Genomic DNA, 8208 nt, shown 5'->3' on the forward strand with positions numbered 1-8208 from the left:
GGGGGGGGGTGCGGTTTTCAGTGCACCGCCATCGTCGGTGACTTTGGTTTCCATTGCTGCGTAGTGTAACTGTGGAGGTGGCCAAAGACGGGGAGTGTCCACTTCCTTTCTGGAACATTAAAGTACTGTCAGGCCCTCTGGGAGTTCATCTGCTCAGACATGTATAATAAAAAATAAAAAAAATCGGTGGCTTCGTGAAGCCAGCGCAGGCTTTTCCTCTCAGAGAGGAGCAGCCATCGAGAGGAGGAGAGATAGGGGCGTTTCACCTCTTAAATGCTCCCAATTTTCTCATCGGGTGTGTTGTGCCTTGAAACCTTTTTTTAAGAAATTGAACTAAAAGCGGATGCACTGACAGTGTTGAGAACTTGAGATTGAATGGTGCTACTTGATTTAGGTGTGTAGGCCCTTGTATGTCGTGCCCATCAAGTTTTACAAAAGTTCTTTTATTGCACATCTAGAGTTTTATATAGATGTCTTGACTATGTGTCCTTAAGCTTCCAAATATTGTGTGTGAGGAGATTGTGAAAAACGCAGCTTGTTTACAAAGGGGAAGGGTTCTCAACGTTTAAACCAGGATTTATTTGGGACCAGGGGATTTAGCAGTTGGGGGAATTTAGCCATTTGCACAGATTTCTAGATTCTACTTTTGCTGCTAGTTTTGTGTAATTTATTAAGCATTTTTGACAAATATTTATTTTTGTAAGCCTCAAAGTGATTCTTTGAAAGTTTCAGAAACTTGACCAAAAGACAGTACAAAAAACACTGGCACTTGAATGTTGAATGTCACCTGTATGCGTGAAATTTATATATTTCGGGGTAGCGTGAGCTTTTTAATGTTTAAGATACATTGGACTCAGTAAATAATATCCACAGCTGTTTCGGGGCCTTCTCAGGGCCAGTCATCTCTATCAGATTATACCAATTGGTCATCAAAATTTGAAATGGAATTGAAAAAACATGCCAAGGTTTGGAATATAGCTGTCAAAAGAGCAAATAAATTTCCTAAGCATATCGGTGCAGAAGTGTTCAGATTCTCCAATTGTGTGCATTATTGATTCTTTACTCTAATTTGACCTGATAATTATTTTTCTCCAGTGAATGTCTGGCACATGGCAATCCTTAAAGAAACAAACATGTGGTTTATTCTCATTGTTGTATTTGCATATATGACGCCTCTGGAGTTCTCCTCGAATGTGGAGCAGGTCTGCAGCATTCGCTTCCAGAGCAGCTGTCGGAGCTGTTTTTAATGATGAACAGGAAGTCCGTGCTGTGCGCGTCGTTGTAGGCAGCGCCCGAGACTTGTTCCACGTTCTCTTGAGAACCCTAGAGCTCTTTAGATGTAGACTTTGCTTTCTGTAATAGCTTATAGGCTCCTGCACTGCATGGGAAATACTCAGCTGTGCAATTGTATGATTTTACCAAAATAAAATGTTTGAATGCAAAAGTATCTTGAAAAATCAAGCATGTTTCCTGAAGACTTGTTTACTGTAGTCGTGCAGAGAAGACCTGTAGCAAGCCGCATGCTGCCTTGTGTGGGTACAGGGCGGCTGGGCGGTGTAAATCAATTTGGTATAGATTGGACGGGATTCATTTCTTTTTGACAAAAAAAATATAAAGATTTCATTTGTAAATTGAACGGTGTCAATTGTCTTATTTTCCTAAAGTGACTTGATGGTTTCAACATTTTAAACTTTACCCTTTTCCATTCAGTGTTTTTGCTTTAACAGCTCAAGAGTTGTATCTTAATGTTTGCTAAACTAAAGAAAATGGAAACAACCATGGTAAGATGGTGCAATTCTTTCCAAGTTTGTGGAAACATGATGTTGGAAGTCACTTCCTGTTTCAGCACTAAGCAGGAAAACTGATAAATTCTCCACAGGTGCTGGAAGCAATTTGCACAATTTATTTATTTTTTTTAACTATAATCTGCAAAGATTTAATTCTATGGGGCCATGATATTTTCTACAAATTGCAGCCTCTAAATTCACCATAAATCAACGACAAACAAAACGTCAACGACCTTCATGTAGTTGGAATTATTGACAGACTGCTGTATTATACTGTATTAGTTTGAGCTGGGTGTAGAAGACACATCTGTGATTTTAGTAATACACGTGAAGACAAAATTCCCAGTTACTGACAGTGATCAGTGTCTCAGTGTCACTTCAATGCTGCATTAAAAATACAGAACTTAATGGATACACAATGAAAAACGAAATATATTCTTTTATTAATATATTGCATTTCTATGTTAACAGGAAAGGTAAAGTTATGTAATTTTTCCACATTAAAATCACTAAAAACAACTAGGACTGTGTTCTATATGTTCAGCTGTGTTCTTACATTTTCCTCAAATCATTCCATCAATTCTCAAACCAGCGAAATCTGATTTTAATGATGGTAACTTTCATTGGTCGCCTGTCAGTGACGTCATATCCTCTACGCGCAGGCCTCGGCGTTGCCGTTACCCGCCAGAAGCTCAAAATTGACTTTTAATCCAGTTTTAAATCACATTTGTAAGATTCGCTTTTTTACACCTTGGTGGTTTTCAGCTCAATATTTGAACTAGATGAAGGATTTTAGTCGTCGGACTTCTGGATCTGAAGTTATCAGAGAAACAAGCTTGAGGAAACGTTAGACAGCTCAGCTCCCAGCCGTTGGAGACGACTTGTCCCGTGTCTTCCGAACCGCATCGATAAATCAATTATTTTTTAAAGTGAAACCGCTCTATTCAGTGTTTCTACCAATGTTCACCTCTTGGTCTGTGTGTTATGGAGAGGAGGAAACCTTTGTGGATAATTCGGCTGCCGGTAAAAACCTGCGGAACGTCTCGATCACAAGTTATTAAAGACAAAAGGTAAGTGGCCGCTCCTAGACGTCTTGTGTCCGAAGAAAAGCGTCAGTGAATCGCTGATTTTTTTAATGTGAAACTACTTTATTCGGTGTTTCTACTGATTTACATCCCCTGCTCTGTTTGTTATGGAGAGACCTCTGTTCGGCTGCGGGTAAAAACCTCCTGAACGTCTGGTTTGTAAGTTATCAGATAAACAGTGGAAGGTTAGCAGCAACAAGCTCCCAACGTTTCCCTGAAGTCTCCGTAAAAAAACTGACTTTAAATCATTCCGTTCGAGCAAAACTGTTTGTTTTTGCCATGTTTAAAAATGAGACACGTAGAATAAAAAGATTTTGAGGAAATATCACAAATCCAATCTTAAATTTGGTTATATTTTCTGATGGAAGTGTATTTCACAAATGGTTAGTTCACGGACCGTCGGGAAGTTGAAAATTAGACTATTCTTTCTGTTTTTTCAGCATCTGGCTGCTTTATACAGTGTTTTATATTGGTTATAAATACTGGGCCTGTTTAACTTGGAGAGGAAGACACCTCTGTGTATAATTCAGCTGCCGGTAAAAACCTCCTGAAAGTCTGGTTTGTAAGTTTTGAGACAAACAATAAAGGCTAGCTGCAATCTCAACGTTCACGAGACAATTACTAATTTTTTTCGTTTAAACAAACTGTTTGTTTTGGGCATTTTAAAAAAAATAAAAGAGACACGTAGAATATTGTGATTTTGAGGAAATGTCAGAATTTTAAGCTTGGTGGTGATAATGGTGGTGAAGACAACAACTCCTATGACCCTACAGTGTTTCACGGCGTCACACAACGCCATATTTTGTTGTTGTTTTGATTGAGCGACACCTAGAGGCAGAAGTTACAGACGGTGTGTTTAAGAGCGTCCCATAAATCAGAATATTTCAAAAACATTGATGATCAAATCTCAACTGTTAAAGAAAATGCGAGCTGTTCACTAAACACACTATAAGACACTTACATGTCCCGACCAGCAGTCCTCTGGAAGGGATTTTTTTAGAATTGCAACTAACAGGTATTTTTATTCTTGATTAGTCGTGTAGAAACCATTAATTATTCTGCTTTTTTTGCTTTAAAAACAGCTAAAACAATTCATTGATTATCCAAATCGTTTCTTTCCTTTGACTAATAAATTAGTTGATTAATTGACTAAATGTTGCATCTCTAGTTTTTCCCAGTTTGGTGTGAAAGAACGTTTTCACACGTCACAGTAGGAAAAGCACTTATTATTATTATTATTATTATTATTATTATTATTATTATTATTATTTAGGGCTTGGACGATTATCCGACGTAATCGACGTTGTCGATTATAAAAATTATTCGACGTGGAATTTTAGTGTCGTGTAAAACCACACAGGGTAAATGTTCATAGAACAAAACCGGAACTTTCTAATGGGACGGTTTATATCCATCGTCTTTGGTTTACCCGGATACAAGCGCAGCGCACGGACTGGGACAACGCGGTGACGTAATTGAAGTCATTGACTACGTAAATGATTTGCGTCTGTGTAAATCTATTTGAACAACAAGGCGGCGTCTACCAGCAGCACGACGGAGCGTGTGGAGCAACACGCGGCAAAAAAGGCTCGTTCACTGTCCTCCAGAGTTTGGGAATACTTTAATCTTGACACCGACAGTGCGGTAGACTGCAGACTCTGCAAAGTGCATCTGGCATATCACTCTAGCACGACAGTCATGCACGAGCACATAAAGAGGAAACACCCTGGTACAGCGAGTCAAGATGTTGGACGGGGCAAATTGTTATATTAAATGACTAACTGGAAAATAATTGCAATAAAATTAGTTAGGTTAATAAAAAAATAATCGTTAGATTAGTCGAATAATTGAAAAAATAATCGCTAGATTAATCGTTTAAAAAATAATCGTTTGGGACAGCTCTATTATAATTAATATAATAAATATTATTTTATTATTTGCAATAAAATGAATAATCGCTGAATTCATTTTGAATTTAGCTGCTTCAGGTTCAGGCTCATGGCTCATGACCCTTGAATAGAACAGAGCCATGGTTAATGTTTTCAGTGAGTTTCAAAATGTCTGCTGTGAAAGTGCCGACTGCTCCTGGGTCTGAGTGGGAGCTAAGTCCTGCAGCCAGGAAACCGTACGAGTGGATGAGGCCGTTATAGCAGCAGATTCACTTTCTTGGTGTTCACCAATGAGATACGGGTGTAATATGTTGCAGGCAGTCAGACCAGGTGAGCTGAAAACCAGACGACCCAAATCCAGAGGGCTGTCACTCGCCTCCTCCCCATGGTAACCAGATGTGCAGAGAGCATGGTAAGTGTGTGTGACATATTTTTTTATTAAGAGACTCGTTCTGCTGGAAAAAAGAAACCTGACCTGTATTTTATGCCTCTGCTGATGCGCTCCACTCTCACCATCTGTGGCAGCTTTTGAGCAGCGGAAAGACAAAACAGTTTTTACCCCAATTTTTGGGAGAGTTTTTCGTGTTACTCTTGAAAAGGTCACATGGTCTCGAATTTGCTGAGTAGGTTTCATAACCGCCGAGCCAGTGACACCCATTAAAAGCTTGTTGTATAATTTCTGTGTCATTTTGACAAATAAGGTTTGAGGGACGTTTCAAGTCCGGTGAACCAATGTGGGGGTGTGGGGGTGGGGGGCTTACTGAACAGACATAACGGACACAGGCACAGGGGCCCAAGAGGTCAGGGGGCCCCTCAGCCAGACACAAAGCAATGACAAACAGACACAAACGACCACACAGAGACTCAAAATTACTAGAGAGACAAAGAACTAAAAAAGAGACGAGATGACAACAAAGAGAAACAAAAGAACCACAAAGACGATGGACGACACAATGTTTTGCGTCTCTGTCAGTGTGGGTGTCATGGTTGAACTACAGTAAGACATTCAGCTCTGGAGAAACACGGAGGTCCGTACAGCTCGTACAGTAAAGTAATCTTATTTGACAAATTGTATTGATCGCCTCTCTCATCAGATCACACTGCTGATGGCCAGCTGATCCTCTAATCCATTTCAACATCTGCATTTCTGATAAGTTTTACTTCCAACTTCATGCTCGTGTGTGTGTGTGTGTGTGTGTGTGTCTGTGTGTGTCTGTGTGTGTCTGTGTCTGTGTGTGGGGTGTAATCTGTGTGTTCCTAAGTTACCGTTCTGCCTTGGCCGTTTGATCTGAAAGCTTTGCTTTACTTCTGTAATCCTGCCAGCTGCCTATCTCCATCTCCATCCACCCATCACTCCATCCAGGGGATTTGACTGCCATTAAGAGATGGCTTTTTGGTGTGTGTGTGTGTGTGTGTGTGTGTGTGTGTGTGTGTGAGGTGGGGGGATGAAGTGTAAAAACACAACCACATACACTCCACCAGGAGAACTGTGTCAGGCAGAAACGTCCAGTGAGCTCAGTTATGCGGCTGAAGGTGCAGCGTGCAGACTGATGTGGGATGGGGAGGATGGACACATGCGAGAACATCTGGATTGTGACTTTTAACCCACATGGATGCAACTGTCTGGAAATATCTACAGGTAAATCACTGCTATTTCTGCATGTTGGTTTGCTCGGGTTAACAGTGGTGATTGTGGATGACCTATAGGGCCCGACAGGTCAGGGGCCCCTGGGCCAGAGCATCTGTATGAAGGGACTGTTTGAAAAGTCAGAGAGCTCAGTTAGAAGACACAACACGACCACAGAGAGACAAAAAATGACCAATAAGAGACACAATGACTGCAAGGAGATGCTAAATGTCTATAATGTGATGCAAAACAAGTACAGAGAGACTCAAAACGAAAAGAGATGCAGAATTACCACAAAGGAATGACTAAAGACTAACGACTACAAAAATGTAAACCAACTACGAAGACGCAAAATGACCACAGAGAAAAGCAAAATAGACACAAAGAATGACCACAGGGACACAGATCGACCTCAGAGACAAAAGTCCTTCAGTCTAGGGGTCATTTATAGGAAGGGAGGGGCCTGTACCTGCCTGTGACATAGTGTAAATTAGCATCCTCAAAGATTATATCAGACGTAACTCTGTGCTTCTTTTAAATTTAAGAGTCAAACTGAGGCAAAACTACAACTGTCTTTGTCACGTACAGTGTTTATATAATTCATATTAGTTCATCATAAGTGCTACTGTGCTGTTTTTGTGCCATTTCAGACCTTCGTTAATCCTGGCATGTCCCAGATGAGAGACTACAGTAATGACTGTCATCACTTTCACTGGTCAGTTTCAATCCCTTCACTCTTCTACTGTGTTTTTCCCTCTTCAGCTGTAAAAATGATTTCACAGCCTCGACTGAGTTGCTCCTTAACTTCAAGGTTTTTATTTTCCACAAACCACCCGGAAAATTGGGTTTTCCTCCGTCAAAAGACTTTTCATCTGCGGAGGCCGGGTGATTGATTGATCAGACTAAAAGGCAGGGCCGAAGTCGAGCTGACGTGGACTGGCTGCAGGGTGAAATCCCAGACAATACCTATTGTTGTGAGGCTAATCTCTGATGTAAGCTGTTCTTTCTTAATCACATCATCATTTCACCAGCAGCTGGCAAAGAGCAGGTCAGCCCTCAACCTGCCAGTCAACGTGACTCCAACATCAAATCATCGCTGCGCCGGCGTCCTCATGCTGCTGCAAACATCAATGCAAGCATTTAATCTCAGGAAGGGGCGAACGCAGGATCTGCGTATTTTGTTTTTGTTTATTGACTAACATTGATGATGTTTTGTAGATTTTTTTTAGTTAGTCAATTAATTTGGTGATGATTTTCTCAAGTAATTGATTAGTGGTTTGGTCTCTAAAGTGACAGAAAATAGTGAAAAATGCTGTATCGTATAAAAACAGAGGGAAACAGCAAATCCTCAAACTGGAGAAGCTGGAATCAGCTGTTTGGCACGTTTGCTTGAAAACATGTATTTGAACAATTAATCAATTATCAAAATAGTTGCTAATTAATTTTCTGTCGATCGACTAATCGATGAGTTGACTAATTGTTTCACCCCTAAAAGCCTGAGCCTCCTACAGGAGCTTTATCACCTTTAGAGTGTAGTTCTGTGGAGCTTTAAGCTAAATGCTAACATCGCATCGGCATGGTAACATATGCTACTTATGGCTGATAGGAATGTCATTAGATATTTGATCATAAACCAAAGTGTTGACAAATGATAATGGTCGTCAAGGAAACGGGTCAAATTCAGAACATGAGGATGTTGATTTCCCTGTTAGTGCAGGAGGAGAGACTCCTGTCTTCTCTTTCAAACACTTTAAAGGAATAGTTTGACATTTTGGGAAATCTCATTTCATCTCTCCAGTATTGTTATAGAGGGGGGGGGG

This window comes from Seriola lalandi, unplaced genomic scaffold (genome assembly GCF_002814215.2).
Source record: "Seriola lalandi dorsalis isolate HSWRI2012SDOR001 ecotype SW California unplaced genomic scaffold, Sedor1 jcf7180002054382, whole genome shotgun sequence".
In the NCBI taxonomy this organism is placed as follows: Eukaryota; Metazoa; Chordata; class Actinopteri; order Carangiformes; family Carangidae; genus Seriola; species Seriola lalandi.